This window comes from Balaenoptera borealis, assembly GCF_965194805.1.
Source record: "Balaenoptera borealis genome assembly, chromosome: 18".
Lineage (NCBI taxonomy): Eukaryota > Metazoa > Chordata > Mammalia > Artiodactyla > Balaenopteridae > Balaenoptera > Balaenoptera borealis.
In genome coordinates, this window is record NC_138877.1 from 57,062,299 (window position 1) to 57,085,953 (window position 23,655).

The 23,655-nt window shown below is 35.4% G+C and overlaps 1 pseudogene across 1 annotated transcript; it reads right to left on the reverse strand.

Annotated features, from left to right (window-relative positions):
• Positions 1-1,569: 1,569 nt before the first annotated feature.
• On the reverse strand, positions 1,570-21,733 carry LOC309615491 (large ribosomal subunit protein eL21 pseudogene; annotated as a pseudogene). The gene has a single exon. The product of its transcript is annotated as a large ribosomal subunit protein eL21 pseudogene (transcript).
• Positions 21,734-23,655: the final 1,922 nt, after the last annotated feature.

A 23,655-nucleotide genomic window follows, 5' to 3' on the forward strand; every position in this document is an offset into this window, starting at 1 on the left:
GTTTCTACATTACTTGATGGTGCTTCTCAGAAATACACGTATATTTATTATAGTCTGTGTTTTTGTATTTTAACCTTCAGTTTTCCAAACTCTTTTCTCTCTTTTCATCATTTAAACTGAAACTAGGTACTTCACCCAGCCTACCTCTACCATTACTATGATTTACTCTCTAGCTGTTCTTACATGTGCCATCCTGCTATCTTCATCAACATGATTTATGACTTTACTATTCTTGTAACTCTTGTCCAGGTAGATAAAGATTGCTCATTTTATTACTCATTTCAGGAACTTCCCAAACCTTATTTAAATAAATAAGCATCAAGATGTTCAACTTTTCCATACATAGTATCACATGATTAACTCTAAAACTGTTCAAAACTTATCAAGCTGTTTAAGTATTATTTTTTGAAAGCCATGATTTAGCAATCTTGGAGGCCCACAGAGAACCAATCAAGCTGTCTTTATCCTTAAAGCCCAAGATCTTTAACAGGGAAACAGCACTTCTCTTTGCAAGCCCTTGGGCATCTGGCTTGAGTGCCTCTCACAACATTATGATTATAGTTAATTACTTTTGTTGGGTCCAAGTTTCAATTCTTTTTGTAGCAGATCTCTTCAGATGCTGAGTAAGTTTTATGTCCTTGGGTTTAAACAAACAAACATTTATAAAAACAAGATTGAGTTAAAAAAAAAAAAGACCTTTAAAAAATCCTTTGATTATCAAATCAGATGAGAAAACTCCTTTATGTAAAGGGCACTCTTATTGTTTCTCTCTGCCCTTGTACTTTTTATTATTTCTCTATAAAAGGAAACTACATAGGAAAGAAGACAGACAAACTCCAATAAACCCACTCCTCAAGCCACATCTGGTGAATGAAAAATCTTATACCAGCATTCCTCAGTCCAGCTACCTCAGGTCACTTAGCAAAAATTTATAGACTTTCCATAGTCATGTTTTGTTTTGTCTGTGAATATCTGAATCTGAGAAAGATCTCTCTTCAACAATGCTTTCTGACACAAAGTGAAGATTAGTTGGGTGAACAGTTGAAAATACAATTAAGATGAGGGTCTCAAGACAACTTTTAGCGACGGTTTAAATGTGCCTATTTCAGTCTAAATTTTAGTCTGTGCCTCTTCTCGGACCAACTACTAGTTTATATATGTATTTCTACTTTAACCCATATTTGTATACTTATCATTTAAATAGCATAAGTTCACTGTTGACAATTTAAAATTATAATGGCCAACTTGAGAAATTTCATAGAAACAAACTTTATTGCTTGAAGGGTCCCTTAGAATTGAAAAGGAGCAAACTTTCAAATATTAAATATCTGTTTATTTTTTTCAGATAATGGTCTTCATTATTTGAAATGAAAGTGTACATTTTTTAATTAAATTCACAGAATTGTAAAACCATCACTACAACATAAGTCTAGAATATTTTCATCAGCCCTCCAAAAACTTCATATGCAGTAGCTCACATTCCTTTTCTCCTCCCTCCCTCCACCCCACCACTGACTCTCCCAGCCTTTAGGCAAACACTAATCTACTTTCTTTTTTTTTAAATGTGTGTTTTTATTTATTTATTTATTTATTTATGGCTGTGTTGGGTCTTCGTTTCTGTGCGAGGGCTTTCTCTGGTTGTGGCAAGCGGGGGCCACTCTTCATCGCGGTGCGCGGGCCTCTCACTATCGCGGCCTCTCTTGTTGCGGAGCACAGGCTCCAGACGCGCAGGCTCAGTGATTGTGGCTCACGGGCCCAGCTGCTCCGTGGCATGTGGGATCTTCCCAGACCAGGGCTCGAACCCGTGTCCCCTGCATTGACAGGCAGATTCTCAACCACTGCGCCACCAGGGAAGCCCCTACTAATCTACTTTCTATCTCAATAGAGTTGCATATTTTGGACATTTCATAAAAATGGAATCATATAAAGTGCAGTCTTTTGTTACTATTTGCTCTCACATAGTATGTTTTCAAGATTCATTTGTGTTGTAGCATGTATCAGTAGTTCATTTCTTTTTGCTGAATAATATTTCATTGTATGGGCAACCACAGTGTGTTTATACATTCACCAGTTTGGTGTTACTTCCACTTTTAGTCTATTAATAAAATTTTGCTATGAATATTGTGTACAATTATTTATGTAGACATATGTTTTAATTTCTCTTGGGTTTACACTTAAAAGAGTGAATTTGCTGAGTCTTATGGTAACACTATCTTTACCATTTTGAGGAACTGAAAAACTGTTTTCCAAAGTGGTTGAAGCCTTCTACATCTCCAGTAATAGTGCACGAGCATTGCCTTTTCTCCACACTCTCAATAACACTTGTATGGTTTGTCCTTTTTATTTTATCCATCTAACTGTGTGTGAAATGTCATTTCATTGTGGCACAGTTTGCGTTCTCCTAATGATTAATAATCATGAACATCTTTTTATGTCTTTGCCTTTCATATAATTACTTATGTGCAAAACTATTCATTTGCCCGTTTTTAATGAGGTTATACATATTTAGTATTATTGAATTGTAAGAGTTCTTTATAAGGGACCACTTAAGGGAGCCATTTTAGAATCTGTATTTCTTCCTTATAGTTTTATACTCAGACCTAGAACTACATATTTTGCAAATGCAGATCTGCTTTCTGTAGTGTTCCTTTGGATCAAAAAGCTATATCCATTTGCTCTTTCCTCAACTGGGACCACCAGGACTTTAGATTTCCATATGATTCTACTCTTATCCAGCAGGTGGATGATCTTTGTTATATTTTAATAGTGAGGTGAGGTCTAAGACTGATTCCATTTATCAACTTAACATTTTAGCACCCATAGGGCATATGATTTTCAAAAACAGCTATAATTTTGTCGCAGTAGATTGGATTACCTAGGACAAGATTTATCCTAGGAAGTTAAACTCCTACTCTGAAAGACCATGAGCTGTTTAAAACTTCCCCAGGCCTGTAACTAAAAGATGATTAAGAGGATTCTGTGTCTTAATGACTATTGCAGGCAATGAATTGCCAAGTGATATTAAATGATCATACCACTATATGAATTAACCATGTTCTTAGCAAATCCACCTCTTCCCAGAGAACCCCCAATACAAATAGGCTTTTAAAAGTTAAAATCAGCTCTTCAATTACTTCCCTCTCTCCTTACCATGAACATTATGTAATAACATCAGAAATAGATCCCCTGATCCCAAATTTTATCTTATCCTTCTTTCTAGCTAATGTATGTGCAATGGTTAATTATTTTAGTCACTCACAATACCCTGATCTCACCTGCTCCTCATTTCATTGTCCTCTGTGATAAAAATAGAAACATGGGTGAACACACTCTTCTGTTTTTTCCCTGCTTACATTCAAGCAGCTGAGTTCTGTTGGAGTAAATCATAATGCATGACAAACAGGTGCTACTATTAATTCATCAGCAGCGACATCAAAATGGTAAAAGGTCAAAGAATGTCACCTGCCATTTCAGTAAGTTGCCACCATCTAGCCGTCAGCCACTGCAGCCGCCCCCTAAGGTGCACCCTGAGGGAATTAAGGATGGAGAAAGATAGGATACTGGCCCTGGATAGTTAAGTTAAGGTGCATAGCAAAGTAATAATTTCAATAAGCCCAGACTCTTGCTTCTTCTCATATATAGAAAAGCACTAAAATCATTAACTTGAGATGTCTGGGTTTTTGTTTGTTTGTTTTGTGACTAGCAGTAATCTTTTGATGTTCAACTATCTGGGCTTTTTTGCAAAAACTTCTATATCTCCTGGCTCCCCCCTTACCTCTTGGGAACAGTCCCTCAGAGCTCTCTAAGGCTCCCTTCCCAGTCTATAGTCCTCAATAAGGCTACGTAATAAAACATAACTCCCAACTTTTAGGTTATGAACTTTTTTCTGTTGACAGCCTTCATGAATTTTTACTTTTATACTCCCCAGTAGAATTGTGAATAACCAGAAAATCTCTCACACATCTTTAAGTTGATGACTAAAATTTTTCTACATTTATAAAATTGCAAAGATGTAATTTCTGGCATATTGTATATTATATATAAGCATTAAATGCATTTTAATTAAAAATTTAGAGCAGCATATTTATTTTGTTCAATGTACAGAAAATGTCCACCGTATAAACTAATTGGCAAGGACAGCCTCCATAATCAAATGAATCATTTAAATCATACTTACTTTCTGTCAGAAAGTAGCTTACTTCATTTTTCAGTTCAAATAGAAATTTTAATACGAGCCTGAATGACAAGCACATTACTTCTGAATTCTGATTATAATATTAGCTATCCACTAGCTAATGCATAGTCTTGTGTGATTTTGTCATTTTTATGAAATCAATTACTATCCCCCTCAATATTTCTTTAATGGGAATCTTATTTAGAAACAAATTGGTTTTTTTGTGTCCTAGAAGTCTCCAGAAATGCATCACATTAAGTTTGATAATGAGTATGTTGTGTTTTTTGCTTGTTTTTCTTTTGTTTTGGTTTTTGTAGAAAAAGAAGGATGGTTGTGAAAAAGATGTTGGGAAATAAGAATTGAAAAAGGCAACACTCAGATTTCTTTTACAACAAAATACATATGGAAAAGTTGAGATGCTAAAAATTGATTCATTTGAAATGATCTCTGGCAAACTACTGCCATAAAAATCTTGGATTTGTCTTGATATCTATGCTTTGAAGATCACAGCAATCCTACTACATTCCTTTGTTAGCAGTTTTGCTGATCCACCAACAGTAATTTTTTCTATCCTTTACTATCTTTAAATCTCTACCACAAATGGTGACTCTTTTCTATATGTTTTATATTAATTTCTTTTTGATACACTTATTTTTAATATAACATGTTCAATGGAATATTTTTTTTTGGATAGAAGTTAGTCTTGGAAAATTATCTTTGAATATTTCTCCTCTTGTTATACATTATTTTGCAATTCAACACCTAGAATAAATCTTTATTTCTGATTTATAAATTTTGGAGAATTATATATCACCCTTACCAGTATAAAAATCAAAATACTATTTTATTGCATTTTACACTTTTCAAAATAACTAGGAGAACACCATCTTCTTCTCAGGAAGTTATACCAAGAAATCCTTGCATTACTTTGTTTCGTTAAAAAAAAATTTTTTTTTGAGATATAAGATATTAAGTGACATATTAAACCATGTTTGCAGTGAAGGTGAAACTAAATGCACACAGATCAGACTCCTCTGTCTGCTGCAGCACATTCAAGATTTTCATCCTGTAACAAAAGAGGAATTTTCATAGTACATTTTCCAAATTTAATTAGTGGAATTAAAGAATGAGTGAAATTTGGGGCTTCCCTAGTGGCGCAGTGGTTAGGAATCCGCCTGCCAATGCAGGGGACATGGGTTCGAGCCCTGGTCCGGGAAGATCCCACATGCCGTGGAGCAACTAAGCCCATGCGCCACAACTACTGAGCCTACACTCTAGAGCCCGCGATCCACAAATACTGAGCCTGTGTGCCACAAATACTGAAGCCCACGTGCCTAGAGCCCATGCTCCGCAACAAGAGAAGCCACTGCAATGAGAAGCCTGCGCACCACAACGAAGAGTAGCCCCCACTCGCCACAGCTACAGAAAAGCCTGCGCGCAGCAACGAAGACCCAACACAGCCAAAAGTAAATTAATTAATTAATTAATTAACTTTTAAAAAAAAGAATGAGTGAAATTTATTGGCTAGAGTAGAAATTTTATTGACCTACTGAATTGAGTTGATGAATTAGGAAACACCAAGACTATTAAAACATAGAATGTTTAATAGAGCACATTAAGAAAATTCTGAGAAAAGTTTACATGAGCAAAAGAACAACTTTAGTACTCTAGTGATCCATTATAGACATACAAAGATTTCAGTAAAGCCAAGCTTGGAGCGATCTTAATTTCTTCAAGGGAAATATGTAATAAAATGTATAGCTGTAATTTTATTGTTAAATTCCAAATGTTGTAATTGGAAATGGGTAAATTAGGATATGATATCAGCTGAGTGTGATAGAGACCCAACCTGAGAAATTTAAAAAAAGGAAAATAAATTCTCTGACACATAAAAGTATGAGCTAGTGAGACAGTCAGCTTCATGAAGTCATCTGGAGTCCAGCTCCCTCTGGATGTGGCTTCACAATCTCTATGGAATGTCTCACATTCACATAGTACAAAACGGCTGACCACCTTGTTTTTATAGCAGCCAGCGGGAAGGCAAAAAGAGAAAAAGCAGAGTCCTACCTACTAAGGAAACAACCAGGAAATTGTACACATTAATTCCACTTAACATCCTTTGCCAGAATATGGACATTGCTTACTACAAAACAAAAAGACAAGAGGCACATGTTGTGTATTCTGAATAGGTTATGTGCACAATAAATGCTGTACTATGGAAAAGGGGGAAAACAGATTTGGGGATAAGACTGGCAGATTCTACAATTTGAAGGGTATGAGATTAACTCTAGCTGACAAATCTAACAAGTCAGAAAAGTCATACATTGAATATTTCTAAGTATCATTTCATATGTTTATATACTTTTGTATTTCTAAAGGATCAGTGCTGTTTCCTAAAAGTTTTCTGAACATATACTGTACCAAATATTCAGAAGCAAGAATGCTTTAAACACATTAAAAATTTTCTTATGGATATCTGTTTTATTTTCTTTAAAGTCAGATAAAACTCTAATCAATCATATAGGGCCTCTAATGTAGGCCAAAAAAAAAAAGACAAGAACATTTTTATAGGATTTTTAAATTGATATTAATGGATTGTACAAATGGTCACAAGACTTTGAAAAATATTTTAGAAAAATAGTTTGGAATTGTAGTGTTACATAAGAAATTAAATGAAATCAGTGTAACATTTTCCTTTTATTGAATAAATTATTAAATGTATATTTGTACTCTAAAAAACTGATGTATAGTGGCAAAATATTCAACATTTTGCCACTATTACATATTTATTAAGTGCTATAATGTGTCATGTATATTGAGATATATTAGTAATTAGAAAAATAATTGTTCCTTTCATAAAATTGCATTCTGTTAGAAGGCCCTTCAATGTAAATATACACCAATCATGTTAGTAAAGACATCATTACAATTTAAGTTTGCACTATTAAGTTATGGAAACTATACATACAGATGCACAGACAAAATCTTAATTAGGGTAAGGATCAGAGCATTTCTTGAAAGGCTATTCTCTTATTATTTTTTAAGCTGTATCATGTCATCTGCAAATAGTGACAGTTTTACTTCTTTTCCAATTTGGATGCCTTTTATTTCTTTTCCTTGTCTGAGTGCTGTGGCTTCGACTTCCAATACTATGTTAAAGAGAATTGGCAAGTTTGGGCATCCGTGTCTTGTTCCTGTTTTTAGAGAAAGGCTTTCAGCTTTTCATGAGTTGATGTTAGCTGTGGATTTGTCATAAATGGCCTTTATTATGGGGAAATATGTTCCTATATACCAACTTTGATGAGAGTTTTTGTCATGAACAGATGTTGAATTTTGTCAGATGCATCTATTGAGATGATCGTATGATTTTTATCCTTCCTTTTGTTAATGTGGTGTATCACATTGATTGATTTGTGAATATTGAACTATCCTTGCATCCCTGGAATAAACCCCACTTGATCATGGTTTATGAAACCTTTTTATATATTGTTGAATTCAGTTTGCTAAGTTTTGTTGAGAATTTTTGCATTTATATTCAGAAAGGCTATTCTTTGGAAGTGATTTTTAATCCTAGATTTGAAAGAGAGAGGAATAGAAATAATCAATTTAAAATGGCTTTGAGAAGAATGCAATGGAACGAAGGAAGAGTATGCTCATCTACGCGGGTTGGGATGGAATGTGAGAGATTTGAGAAAACAAAAGACCCACCAAATGTAGAAATTAATGGAGGGTACTGTGTGAGATGAAGACGGTCTTGACAGGATCACTCTGGGCTCTGAAGCCCATGACAATTCATTTTGTTTTTACCTTAAGAGAAATATAATTTAATCTGAGAGATGTAAATATAGGGGTTAAAATAGAGGATTCTGGAATTCCAACTCTGCTATTTACTACATATGTGACCTTCATAACTTCCCAATAATGTAGTTTTCTTTTCTGTAAAATAAGAATAAAATATTACCTACTTCACAGGATTCTTAGGTGTATAATTAAATTAATATTTTAAAAATACTTAAGATACTGTCCAGACCATCATAAATGCTGTGCGAGCATTTGATAAACATACGTTTTGAAAAGGTAAAAGGAGAGGCCAGAATGGAAACCTGTTACTTAAGAAGTTAAATTTGCTGTGCAGGCAAGAGGAAGTGATAGATCAGAACTTCTTTACCTGACTCTAGAGACTCCTTCTCATTTCCAAGTGGTAAGAGCATTTGAGAGAATCCCTTTTGCAGTGGGGATGCTTCATCCACAACTATGTGCATGAGGTCATAAACTATGTGCGTGAGGTCATCCTTTGTAGAACTGAATTACAACCTGGGTTGCCACTCTACCCAATGCCAGAGGATGTCTTTTTTTGTTTTGTTTTTAATTTGTATTTTATATTGGAGCATAGTTGATTAACAATGTTATGTTGGTTTCAGGTGTACAGCAGAGTGATTCAGTTATACATATACATGTACCTACTCTTTTTCAAATTCTTTTCCCATATAGGTTATTACAGAATATTGAGCAGCATTCCCTGTGCTATACAATAGGTCCTTATTGGTTATCTATTTTAAATATAGTAGTGTGTACATGTCAATCCCAAACTCCCAATCTATCCCTCCCCCACCATCCCCCCTTAGTAACCATAAGTTCATTCTCTAAGTCTGTGAGTTTGTTTCTGTTTTGGAAATAAGTTCATTTGTATCATTTTTTTAGATTCTGCATATAAGCGATATCATATGATATTTGTCTTTCTCTGTCTGACTTATTCTTTGTAAATGCAATTGTGATTATCAGTTACCTGAAAAATTAAATTGTAAACCAGAGTAAAAACTTTGTGAAGGACCATGATATTTAATGAGTAGTTATATTCTTTTGATTATTACTTTTAAATAGTAATGGTATGATTGTTAAAAAAAATTGTATGGCAGTGTTTTCTGGACAGCTAATAAAATCCTGCATATAATTAAAAGTATTAAGGTATGCAAAAGATGTTTTATTTGTTAAATAAAATGTGTTCTACCTTTTACACTCTTAATTTCACTAGCCTAGTGATAATTTATATTTTTCTATATATGTGACATACAGATAATATAGCGTGTATTTCATCAACTCAGGCTACTGAAAGGTCAGAGGAAGTCATCTTGAGTATGCTTTTGATGTTTTTGAAAGGTTAAAACAGTGCAAAAGATGAAAGGTTCAATTGGTCATATATGTCTTTTTTTTTTTTCTTTAATTTAATTAATTTATTTATTTTTGGCTGTGTTGGGTCTTCGTTTCTGTGAGAGGACTTTCTCTAGTTGCGACAAGCGGGGGCCACTCTTCATTGCTGTGCGCGGGCCTCTCACTACCGTGGCCTCTTTTGTTGCGGAGCACAGGCTCCAGATGCGCAGGCTCAGTAGTTGTGGCTCACAGGCCTAGTTGCTCCGCGGCATGTGGGATCTTCCCAGACCAGGGCTCAAACCCGAGTCCCATGCATTAGCAGGCAGATTCTCAACCACTGCGCCACCAGGGAAGCCCTTATATGTCTTTTTTATGCTATATTTTCTCTGAAAATAATCCAAAGTGATTAATTTGATTCAATCTAGTATTCTCCCACACTTGTTCCTCATGTTGTACAGGAAACGTTTTCAGCTTAATACACGATTATCAAATCAGACATTGATCAAGGCAGCAAAACTTTGTATTGAGATTTTAAAAATTTATCCTAAAGAATAGACCTTCAGTTGATATGGAGAAAAATGAAGATGTAGTTTTCTGGATTGTTCGTTATATCCCTTATCATGAGATTTCTTGTATTTTTCACAAATTTGATTTTCTTAAAGCAACTGTAAGGAATTGCCAGTTTATTTTATCAAGAGTTAAAAGGCATCGCAGGTTCTGAAGTAAATACTAATAAAAAGTCATAAAGAGTTTTCAAACAATGATTCAAGGAGAATTCAATGTGAAGAAGACATTTTTTCTTCCTTTCCTCAGAGTGGACAAGTATTTTTCACAAAATTGAAAATAGAAAGTAGGTTATAAATCAGTAACAGCAAAATGTTATTTTCTCCAATGACGTCTGACTGGCATTGGGTTGGTAAAAATGAATGATTACTTTGAAGTCAAAATGTAGCTTGTTTTGGCATCCTTCCAAGCCCCACCTAGATAAAAGTCAGATTTCTTTTAGATCCTCTCCAAAGTTGTTGTGACAATTTTGTGTTTATCCACTGTTAATTCATTTAATATAGAGTTATAGTAACCAAGATAGTTTAGAATCATGAGAAAACTGTGTTACCTCTTTTAAGAAAAACATATAAATTCAACAATTTAACAACATTTAAAACAAAATGATGTATGTTTTTCTAGGAGTGCATATTCTATTCATATCTGGGTTTATCCATAAAATCATCAGGTTTAATGTGGTTTATTTCACAAAAAAATGGACACTAACAGAATATTTTTGTTTTTTATTGCAAATAAACCAGAAGCTTACCACCTACTTAATTTTTTTAATGTCTATGTCATGAGAACAAGAGAAACCATTTATATTATTAAAAAAATAAGTCTAGCTGATGTAGGAAGCACTGTCAATTTCTGATAAATAAGTTATTGGGTGTGACCTTATTTGTAGTATCTGGTTTGACCCTGTAGTATCTGGTCTGATCATTTTTACTTGGAAATGCTGATTTTACTTGACAGTATTTTGCAAATCATGCTTTTTTCCCCAAATTTATTTACAATGTAAAAATGTGTTCACTTTGAAGATAAGTTGATCTTATTTTATTTTTTTGAGAAAATAGAGGGAAAAAAAAAAGACTTTAATAGCTAGCTTCCATTGAAACATTGAGTTTTAACAACCAAAAAATTTAAGCTAGGTGTATTTGGGTTAATTAGTGAGAATGAGCGACATCTAGAAGCTAAATATGTCATCTTTGAGTACAGTTATCTCTGGTAAAAATATTTATGAATGAAGGAAATAGAAGGAATTCTGTTTGAATAAAATTAAGAGTATAATTATTTCAGAAAAAATTATATTGATAAATCATAAGCAGGCTAGTATTCATTAATGTTTTCAAAAAGAAGAGTCACATTTTTAGTCCCAGTCCCAGCATTCTCCCAGCAGTGCCTTATCTGCACATATGTTAATTTCTCCTTCAGTTCTCAAATTGTCCTCACTGCTCTAGTTTTGAGGGACTCTCTTTATACTACCTGTGGCTGATCTAGGTCTCTATTAAGAGTGAAGCTGCTTAGCTTTTCCAGCTTCTGCCAAAACAAACAGTATCTGGAATAGTCAAAATAGTTTTGAAATACACAAATGAGAAGGGGTGGGAAAAGGCAATTTTAAAAATTAAAAAAGAAATATAAAATAACTTAGAGCAAAAGGAAACAGAATCTTATAAAATGCTGTGTTTTGAAATCCTATATTTAAATCCACAACTCTTTGGAATTGTAAGTTAGTCTTAGTTTGCAATCTTCTTGGGAAATAAACTGAGAATTATGGTTAAAATCATCATAATTGATATAGAAAATAAAGAAAAACATATTTTAAAAGTAACACATTCTGCAAAGGTGTTTACACATATGTAGAACTGATGCAACTCAGGAGAATAATACTATTTATATCAAGTATATCAAGATGAATTTTCCCATTTCCACTTAATGCTACCAAACTGCAATATCTATCTTAATAGTCAAAACTCTTTTCTCCAATTGTCTTCATTTTTTGTGTCCTCTTTCTTTAGGCCTGATTTCAAATTTGCCAAAGTTCCATGCAGAAGCTCATGTGTTGTGATGGTCACCCAAATATAGGTGAATAGGGGGTATATGTGGTCCTTTGTAACTTCTATTTTGCCATGGTGCCTAGGGCTGTTTGTTGTAGCTTGTGGAATGAGAAATCAGTTAAATATCCCAGCTGATAATACCAAGTTTCCCATCCTTATCACATTCACATACGTACACTCATATTTATTCTGTTTATTCAACTAAATAGAATAAAAGCTCAATCATATAACTACATAACTAAAAAAAAAAAAAATAGGGTCAATTTTTCCACAAAGTACTGAGACAAAAATGGTTAAACAAACCATAATACAATCAGAAAGTCAATCCAACAGTATTTACTAGCAATGGATATAGGCAAGTTTGGACAAACCAAAACCAATACCACCACCAAAAAACCCCCCAACCAAACAAACAAAAAACAATGCAAGCACAATATATAGATTTTAGCATGTGTATGTGGTTACTTATTCTCTGTAGGTTAAAACAAAATTGATATCATAGTCAGATGGAAAATCTTTGTTGTCTGTCACTATATCCACAAGTAAATAGCAGTGTAATTTAGGCAAGCAATAAGTGCTGAAAACCATTTTGTTGAATGAATGAATGAATGAATAAATGAATGGATCCTTGTTCCTTTGTTTTTAAATTACATATTGTACAAATCAACATAATAGGGAGATTTCTCTGTGAAAAACTGTGATTTGTTGCAGCAGTTTTGTGATTCTACAAGTTACTGCTGCAGTTGATGAGATTATCGTGCTCCTCTGTGGTTTAGGTTTACAAGCAGTAGCTTTCTGAGAAATTGTTGGCGAAAGTGCTATCCCAGGACAAGAAAGTATGGTTTCTTTGACAGAGAGCATTTCTACTCTCTGGAAAAATATAAAAAGGATTGCCTGATATGAAGGCTATGAGTAACTTGCTTAAAACTATCCTGTTGTTTTTCATTTCTATGTAAGAATTTTCCAGTTAAAAAAATTGTTATACCAAATGCAGATTTCATATTGATGCCCCTTAGCTTTTCCTATAAAAATATTTCTAACCAGTTAGTTTTTTTTTTTTTTTTTTTTTTTAAACTAGTTAGTTCTTACCACACAGAGTTTGTGTGGTAGGCAAAATAATGGCATCCCAAATATATTCATGTCCTAATCTACAGAATTTCTGACAATGTTGTATCACATGGCAGAGGGGGATTAAGGTTGCAGATGGAATTAAATTTGCTAATCTGCTGATTTTTAAAATAGGATTATCCTGGATTATCCCAATGGACTCAGTGTAATCACAAGGGTTCTTAAATTTGGAAAGAGGCAGAATAGTCAGAATCAGAGAGAAGGCAGAAAAAAGAACTTAGAGAAAATGACTCAGCCTGATCTTGCTGGTACTGAAGATTGAAGGATGGGGCAACAGCCAAGGAATGCAGGTATCCTGTAGATGTTGAAAAAGACAAGTTAACAAATTCTTCCCTAGAGCCTACTGAAATAGTCATATAGACACCTATAGATTTTATAGACACATATAGATTTTATATCAGTGAGATCCAGTTTGGACTTCTGACATAAGATTTGTAAGAAAATAAGTTTGTATTATTTTAAACTGCTGTGTCTTTGGTCATCTGATATAGCAGAAATAGGAAGCTAATACATATGCATAGGTTATTCAATCTTAAAATAATTTCTAAATAGTAAATAAATTTAATAAATATTAAGTTGTAATATGAGCATGTTGACAACATTGAATTTTATTTCAATATTCTGAAGAAAAAAAGTGTGAATTTTAACCCGTCAATAAAACGTATGTTGATACTTACATTCAAGATGGTACAGTGAATTCACGCTCTGGTAAAAAACCCCTTCTGCTTCAACACGTGACATTAATTAAACAATGAAGTAAAATCCCTAAGACAACTGAGCTATAGAAAAATGAACATATCCGGAGAAACACCTCCCCCACACACACACACAAAAGGCAGAGATGATGTTTGAAGCAAACAGATCACTGATCTGGGATTGTGCAGTGGTGGCCGTGGCTTGCCTTCCAGGGCAGAAAAAGCACTGGAGCCAGGCCCACTGCTTGAAGCCTGGGTTTGATGGGGACCCCCCCAAAAACCTATATCATGAAAAGAAGCTGAGAAAACTCCTGCCACACACCCTTCTTTTCAAGTATCATCATATGCTATGGTGAGCTGTAGGCCTAATGAAGAAGGAAGACACAGACACAAGATTTTAAAATCCAAACCCTGCAGCTGCTCTGGGGGTAGATCTGCATTTTATCAATCTCATGTTGGAGTAGTAAACCTAAATATCAAGTATATGACCTCTTTCTGAATCTGAAGTGTTGATTACTAAATGGAGGTAACAACAACAATTTCAACAGGCAAATAAAACCTCACAAAGGAAGAGATGGACACGGGAGAGAGAGAGAGAGAGAGAAAGAAATAATAAAATAAAAATAAAAACTCCTCTTCAAATAACCCTGCAAACCAAAATTTTAGATCACTGGGGAACACATAATTCTATGAAAACAAGAAAAGCAAGGGTTGGACCAGAAATTCACTTTAAAATACCAATTTTTAAAAATCTAAAATATATATATCAAGGATGTTCAAAGAAAAAGTGGAGTAACATTATCTATTAAATTAAAAAATACTATAAATTATGAATAAAAAATTTCAGGGTATTTTATGCCCTTGCTTCCTCTTTTCAGGATGTTCTATGAATTTACTGTGTTTACCATGCAAGTTTGGCAAACAATGTCTTTCAATCGGGTGAACCCATTCATACAGCTACTCTAACCAGGTGCCAGTAACTGCTCCCTTCCTTGTCCTCGTGGAAGCAATGATGCCCTGCTCTTTCTGTGCATAGGATACTGCAGAATCCCTATATGGATCTTCTAAATCCTGCTCAAACCTTTGTAAGTATTTTCTTTTTTAAACTTTCTCGTACTGGTTCAGTTTGAGTTTGCTGTGTGTTTCATACTGCGAAACTTACCAGTTCAAGAATTGGTATTGAAATGGGCCCAGTAATTGGCCCTTAAAGTAAAGAGATTCTGAGTTCAGTTGCTTATATATTTGTGGTGTAAATGAGTAAACATCTTGATGGGGTAGAACAGGGCACTGTTATCCTGTAACCAAAAAATAGTCCATGAGAAAAGAAGAAATTGATAACTACAAATATCCAACTTACAAGTAAAATTTAAAAAAGCTTTGATGGTTGCTTTATCTCCTGTATTTAAAGGCCAGATAAAGTAAGAACCAACCCTAGGGCCTCTTGAGGGTTTCTGCATTGTAACATCAATAATATGCTCAGTTCCATCAGGGCTGTTATGCTAATATAAGGCAGTGGCAAGGAAGGAGGGCTGCTTGGAGACATGGAATGGGAACTATTGGAAAGAATCAGATGAGATTGTGAAACTTAAGCCCCCCAAAACCTGAAATTCCCTTGCCAGAGAAACTACTTTGCTTCACTCTTTGAAGGAACTAGCCTTCTCTGGATAACAATTTCCAAGGACTGCACATGGGGTCTTGCCCCACAAGCCAATGCTCTTCAGGATCCAAATCGTGACCTTTCATTACCTCCATGCCTGTAGTGAGAGAGATCACAACCTATCCCAATTGTAGAAATATAAAAAATTGTATTGAAGATAGCCTTTAAATTAAGACAACTCCCACAGAAAAGGTGTTTGCTTTCACCAATTTGTATAAGCAGGGGTAAGTTTCTCAGAAGGAAACAGGTGAAAAACTCAAACTGAAGAATTTGGAGATAATTTAATAAAGTGAATATTTATAAAGGCTTTCAAGCTTCCTTGAAAAGATGCACAGTTATCTCTGTGGTGACTGACTTTGTAGGCCATAGATAATGTGGACCAATGATGCAATGAATTGTTTCCTGTGATCAGTGGAAATAATGGGATTCCAGAGTAGCTGAGGCAGGGTGATAGCTGCTAATCATCGAAGGCAAAGATGAGTGCAATTATCAAAATAAGCCGTGGTTACAGACACATGAGTTTAAGCCATCAGGCATCTGTGAACAGGGCTAATTGGTCACAGGGTCAAGGGATATGTTAGAAATGGAAAATCTTACTAAGTTGTTGCCTCACATATAAATTGGCAAATAATAACAAAAATAATTATTATAATTAGAGGAACTTTGAAGAAGTGCTCTGTAACACACCCTCTGCTGCACACCACAGATTTGTCCTGCAGCCATATATGTGGGTGACTATACGCTAGAGAAAGGAAATGCACAAACTGTTGGAGGTTATTAGATGCTGACTCTGAATTGACACTAATCTTTAGAAATAAGTGGACTACTAATCAGAAGGGAGATTTGTGAAGTTTAGACGACAGATGAAGTCCTGTCTTGAGGACTGGTGGTAGTGAGACTACAAATTGTCCCTGTGATTAATTATCCAGCCTCAGATCATATAACATAATTAGAAATATTTTGTATGTGGCAGATTCCCATATTGATTTCTGACCTAGGAAGCATATTTATCATTATAGAGTGTAGTTATGTGGCAGACAAGTAATGAATGAAACCCTATGCCCAGCCACATCAGAGTAGGTATATTGGATCTACAGAACACAGCCCCCGGATTCATATTAGAATAAACAAACCAGATAATTCATACAATGCCATGGTTTCGATATTCTGTAGATTAAGAACTAATACAGTGAGAATGGCTAAGTGGAAGCTTCTGAAATGGATTCCCTCCCCCGATCAATATATTAAATCAAAACAATAAAACTTGCCTGAAGGAATGGCAGAAATTAATTCCACCCTTAAATGCTAAAGGATGCAAGAGTGGTGGAATCCATGATATCTTCATTTAATTTGCCAGTCTTGAACCCTGCAAAAACCAGAACAATCCTGAAGGATGAAGTGCATTGCTCTATGCTCAAACAAATAATAAGCTATAATTGCAGACCCTATGCCCAATGCGGTAACGTTGCTGTAGCTGATAAAAAAAGTCTGAGGTACATGGTATGTGCCTACTGACTGAAAAATATGTGTCTACCCCTATTGCAAAAGAAATTGAGAAATAATTCTCATTCTCTTGGAATAAATAGCAATTTACAGGTGCACTCTTGACCTAGGGTGCTATTAAATCTTTCCCTCTATGTCATGATGTGATAAAGACCTGGATCATCTGCACATCCTGAAGAAGAGAGCACTGGTCCCTCACATTACTGTCGTTTTGCTAATCAGAACGGATGAACAATATTTGTGTAGCATGTTAGAGGTAAGACCCTGGCTTAGCAGAGGATGGAGATAAACTCCATGAAGATCCAAGAATTCTTCCATCAGTAGATTTTAAGGATCAGGTTAGCTAGAGTATGTGCTCTGGGGAAACTCTCACCCATGTGTACAATGAGAAATGAGAAAAAATAGTTTTTGCACAATTTTTAATAGTGAAAAACAGGAAACAAATGCTGATTTGCAAGAAAATGCATAAGTTACAGTACTTTCATACAATATTCTAATGGACATTAATTAGCTAGAGCACATTTAATATTAATATGGATAAATTCAAAGCATAAATTTGAATGAAAAGTCCTTCAAAATGATATATCCATAACCATATTTTATATTTAAATATAAAACTTGAAAAAAGTTTTTATGGAAACAAAGATGCTAAATTATAAAGAACATACAATAAAATGATACATCTGAAATTGTGATAGTGGTTACTTCCGGAATAAAAGAGAGATACATCAGAAAGGGTATAGGCACATGAGGAACTTCAAATATATCCATAAAATTTTATTTATTTAAAACTAAATCTTAAATACTTATGACATAATGCTAATATTTTCTTATGGCAGATTGTTGGTATACAAATGTTTGTTTCATTATTTTCCATTTTTATGTATTCGAAATATGTAATCATGGAAATAATAAAAATAAAATATTTTATATTAAAAAACATGTTTAAATCAACTGCATGAAGCTCAATATCAGGGTGCAAAGCAAGCCAGTTTTCAATTCTTAATTCTGCAGCCTTCAAGTATACTCTTTGTCCTCTTATTTCTAGGGACTTTTCCTCAGCCTTTACCAGTTCATGTCATTATTAGACTGCTGCCACAATTCTCTGATATTCTTTGACCTCCTGCATTCTCAGAGCATCATAAGATTCTAGAATTGAAATAGACTGTCCCATCATATTAACTAAATTATGCGGAAGTGGAAATATTTTCAATAATAGTTTAGATTATTCATTTTATGTCAAATGTCATAGGATAATGGTAAATTAAATTAAGTATTATTTTCACTACATAACTTTCTGATCCTTTCAAACTAGTTTTTTAAAACTGTCCAAATAAATCTGCTTTGTTTTTAATTTTTATTGTTTTGGTTTTAATTATAGGTAGCTTTAACACCTTTTGGATTAGGAGGAAAGAAAGAAAGAAAGAAAGAAAGAAAGAAAGAAAGAAAGAAAGAAAGAAAGAAAGAAAGAAAGAAAGAAAGAAAGAGAGGAAGGAAGGAAGGAAGGAAGGAAGGAAGAAAGACAGGAAGGAAGGAAGGAAGGAAGGAAGGAAGGAAGAAAGAAAGAAAGAAAGAAAGAAAGAAAGAAAGAAAGAAAGAAAGAAAGGAAGAAAGAAAGAAAAAGAAAGACAGGAAGGAAGGAAGGAAGAAAGAAAGAAAGAAAGAAAGAAAGAAAGAAAAAGAAAGGAAGAAAGAAAGAAAAAGAAAGAAAGAAAGAAAGACAGGAAGGAAGGAAGAAAGAAAGAAAGAAAGAAAGAAAGAAAGAAAGAAAGAAAGAAAAAGAAAGGAAGAAAGAAAGAAAAAGAAAGAAAGAAAGAAAGACAGGAAGGAAGGAAGAAAGAAAGAAAGAAAGAAAGATAGATAGATAGATAAATTCTGGTCTCTGTGAAATACCTTCATAAATCAACCTACTTATTTTCCTGTTCCAGATTTCTAGATTCAATTTTAAGCATGACAGATTTAAATATACGAGAAAACTTATGTTCCTTGCAGAGTTAGAGCCTATTTATGAAATGAAGTGAAGCTAGTGTGTAAGGTGCTGATCTCTCAGAGTTAATTAACATGCAGACACTCTATATGTGAAATGCGCTTCATGTAAGTCTGGTCACAAGGTTGCTGTATTATATAATGATATTTATGTATACAAGAGTAAAAAGGAAATGATTATAGTACAAAAATTTATATTCGATCAATAAAATTAGGAAACTATAATGTATATGTAAGGTGTAGTAGATGTTTTTAAAAATTATTTATTCATTTCATGCAAGTTATTTTTATCTCAGGTGTTCATATGAAAGCAGATGGAAAGATCATTTCCTGGAGCTGCAAGTAGTACTAGGATGATAATATGAAGGCATTTCATTTTCTAATATGCAGTCATTGATTCTCAAAGCATTGACTGATATGACTTAGTTATGCTGCTCCAGCCTTACAGATATTCTGTTTCTGATACCTTTAAACCTGCTTCCTTGTTTGATTTTTTCCTCCACCATTTTCCTAATATTTGGCTGCTTCTGCCTATTCTAAGTCTTCTAATTGATGCCTGATAAAACATGCCATTCCAGGAAGTGATATACATCTTAAAGCTTCTTTACAACTTCAGGAAGTATCTGCTTCTGGTACTATTTTCTCATTGTTATAGGTGACCTAATAGTACTGCTATAAATTATGAACTATTGAAGTACTCCTGAAGGAGCTGTTTGAATTTCCTTACTCTATAAACCATAATCTTGACAGTCATAGTCCAACAGGATTTGTCCAATTGAGAGAGAATAATAATAGGAGAGATCCTTCATCCAGGTCCTTTACTATGTATATTAGTAAAATATTGTTGTAGGTGACAGAACATACTGTGAAACGGAAACACTATGCATTTTTCTAAAAATTTAAAACAAACTGTAAATATTTATTGTTCTGTTACTGTCCACGGAATTGGAAAAAGATCTCAATTTTTTTTTTTTAATTTTTATTTATTTATTTATTTATTTATTTATTTATTTATTTATTTATTTATTTATTTATTTATGGCTGTGTTGGGTCTTTGTTTCTGTGCTAGGGCTTTCTCCAGTTGCGGCAAGCGGGGGCCACTCTTCATCGCGGTGCGCGGGCCTCTCACTATCGCGGCCTCTCCTGCTGCGGAGCACAGGCTCCAGATGCGCAGGCTCAGTAATTGTGGCTCACGGGCCGAGTTGCTCCGCGGCATGTGGGATCCTCCCAGACCAGGGCTCGAACCCGTGTCCCCTGCATTGGAAGGCAGACTCTCAACCACTGCGCCACCAGGGAAGCCCAAGATCTCAATTGAGTGTAATTTATGGAAATAATCATTATTTTTAATTGATTGTGAATGATGCATTATATATGTTCTTGTCTTCCTATCTCTGAAAACCACAGTCTGCTTATCTTAGGTCAGTCTCTAATGTCATTTTATTGCATCTGAGCCCTTACTTGAGAAAAACATTTATTCTTCATATTTACATTTACTTAAATTTGACTTTAACTACAAATGTCATATATGTCCTTGTTATGGGAAGTGTATACTAAAACACACTAACCAAGGCCCAAGTACCTCTATTCACAAAGGCTAAAAATCCCATGACTTACTGGGAATCTGTTTTTCTTTCCACAATTTCTACAATCATTACCACTGTAAGCATCTATCCAATTGTTCCATGAACATATACTAAATACCAATCAGTTTCCAGGCACATCGCTGTTCTGGGGATATAAGTATCAATAGAGACACAGTTGTTTCTCCCTGTAACTCAAAGTTTAGCTGGTTGGGTTCTGTGTGTGTGTGTGTGTGTGTGTGTGTGTGTGTTTAGTAATAAACATTCCATTTTTTTTTTTTTTTTTTGGCCTTTAAACCATGTATTTTTAAATAGTAGGCTTCAAAGTTAAGTTCCTGATCCTCAAAACACAACTACTTAATTTATGATGCAATTATGAGTTATCATTTCCTGAGCTTAACTATAATGCAACAGATAACTTTCATTCATTTTAAATCCTTTGTTCATAGGAATTTAGAGACTATTTTCAAACCAGTACAAATATTTTATAAGTAATATCTAGCAGTTTATTAACCAATGGAGTATACTGCACAACAAACTACCTCACATCTTTCAGGAAGAAAAAACTACTAAATTTGAAAAGTAAAAAGATGTCACCCACTGAATTCAGACACAATTAAAATGTGTTTTAAATGCTTGTTTGGGGAAGGGGGTCACACACTTCTATTCAATTAAGAGAAACATTTATACAATCCATGTCTTTTATTTTCTTTACACCCATCATGCCATGAATTCATAGGGAATGGGCTCCAACAGTTCAGGCTCCTTTCCATTGGTTCTCACAAAGTGTGCTTCTCTGGGTGGAGCAGGCTGGCGCTTCAGTTGAACCCAAGTACCTTTCTCTTTGGCTTCCTTCTTTCTCTGATCATTTTCCTTCACCCGTTTCAGGAAGCTATGTTGGCTCTTAGAGTGCTTAATATGCTCGATACGCACATTAATTCTCTTGGCAAGAATCTTGCCCTTAACTTGTTTGTTTGCAATGATGCCAACAGCATGCTGGGTAACACTGTAGACTCTCCCAGTTTTGCCATGGTAACATTTGTGGGGCATTCCTTTTTGAACAGTGCCCATTCCCTTGATATCTACAATATCACCTTTCTTGTAGATTCGCATGTATGTGGCCAAAGGAACAACTCCATGTTTTCTAAAAGGCCTAGAGAACATGTAGCGGGTGCCCCTCCTCTTTCCCTTTGTGTTGGTCATTTTGGCGAATTACTGGAAGATGGCGGTTCTGGCCGAAAAAGCCCATTTCTTAAGTTCTTACTATGGGTGGTGCTAAGAACTTTAAAATGTATACATATATATTCTCATTTAATTTTTACAAAAAAATATAAATTTGGTTTTATTATCTGCATTTCACAAGTCAGAAAATGTATAACACAGTGAGATTAAGTACACTAAATAACTCTTGTTTTACTGATTACCTTAATCAAAACTAGAATTAATTTGGTCAGAGATGGTTTATTTCTGTCTCTTGAGTGAAGTCCTCCTGGGTTTTATATTCAGCAGCTAGAGGTGTTTTGACTCTTCATCCATGAAAGACTTAAAGAGCTCTCATTTTTCTCTTTGGAGGTTTTGAGTTCAGCCCTTACGTTCCTGCCTCGGGAACTGCCCACTCAGTTTGGGGCACTTTGTCATGGCAGCCCAAGGAAATTAATACAGAGTCAGGAGAGTTAGAGAGGAAATACAGGGAGGGGTAAGCGTGTAGATTCTGGAACCATAGTGAATTTCCTCTCCTCTACTTGCTAATTGTATGATCTTGGACAAGTGATTAGCTTCTCTGTTACTTGCTTGATTCTTTGTTAAATAGAATGATGTAATAAAGAGTCTGACTCCAGGGCTTCCCTGGTGGCGCAGTGGTTGAGAATCTGCCTGCCAGTGCAGGGGACACGGGTTCGAGCCCTGGTCTGGGAAGATCCCACATGCCGCGGAGCGGCTGGGCCCGTGAGCCACAATTACTGAGCCTGCGCGTCTGGAGCCTGTGCTCCGCAACAGGAGAGGCCGCGATAATGAGAGGCCCGTGCCCCGCGATGAAGAGTGGCCCCCACTTGCCACAACTAGAGGAAGCCCTCGCACAGAAACGAAGACCCAACACAGCCATAAATAAATAAATAAATAAATAAAAATTAAAAAAAAAAAAAAAAAGAGTCTGACTTCATTTTTTGACCCCATTTTTTTATGTTTGTTGACATCTTTTAAGCCTCTCCTGTCACTCTTCCCCTTGTGCCTTACATCTGGGCAAGTTTATAAGAAAGCCTGGATGTGCTGTCCTTTGGTGCTGGTGGGAGATTCGAACCATGCGAGCCCATGCACATGCATGGGAACCCTCACGCTGGCCCTACTCCCTCAATTACAATAAAAACTCTGTCTTCCTTACCCTACAGTATTTGCTATTAGAGAAGGCAGTTTCTGGGCTGTCCTGAAAATCAAGGCTCTCATAGGCTGTGAACTGTTCATGATGCCGTGGGTCACGGAAGCAGCGATTCACAGATCTGGCACTGCCAAATGGAGCCAACCCTGTGCCCTCATCCTGTAGTATATTCATCCTACAGAAAGAGATTGGCCTACCCTCTTCTTTGTTCCTTGCCAGATCCCACGGTGTGGAGGGGTAACTCTCTCCCAGACTCCTTGGTTACCTCGGGAGTCCCTGAGGATCCACAGAGTGAACGCAATAGGAGTTCATACACTTAACGACCAGCAGTGACACCAGGCCTGTGAGGAAGCTCAGGGGGGTGTTTCTGCTTTTCTTCCCTTACCCAGGATTTATCTAATAAGAGACAAGACCCAAGGGAAACAACTGGCCAAATTTAACACTAGATGCCCTGACCAACAATTGGCCCTATCTGCACATTTTTCAACTCTTTTCCCTTGTGCTGCACATGGACACAAGCTGATAAGAAAGACAATATTTTCCATCCTTTGGCAGTAGTGGAAGGCTCAAACCACGCCAGCCCCTGCCCATGTAGGGGAACTCTTACCCTCAGCCCTACCTCCTAGCTTTAATAAAAACGCTGAGGCAGTCTCCTTTCCTCACTCTCTGAGGCTACTTTGGATCTGCGTGAGAGACTTGCCCTGCTCTCCCCAGAGACTTCAATTACAGTTTTAATAAAGCTTTTCATATCCTTATGATATGTGTGTAATGTCAACAGTCTCAACATCTGAACCACATTTTGGTTGTGTGGGA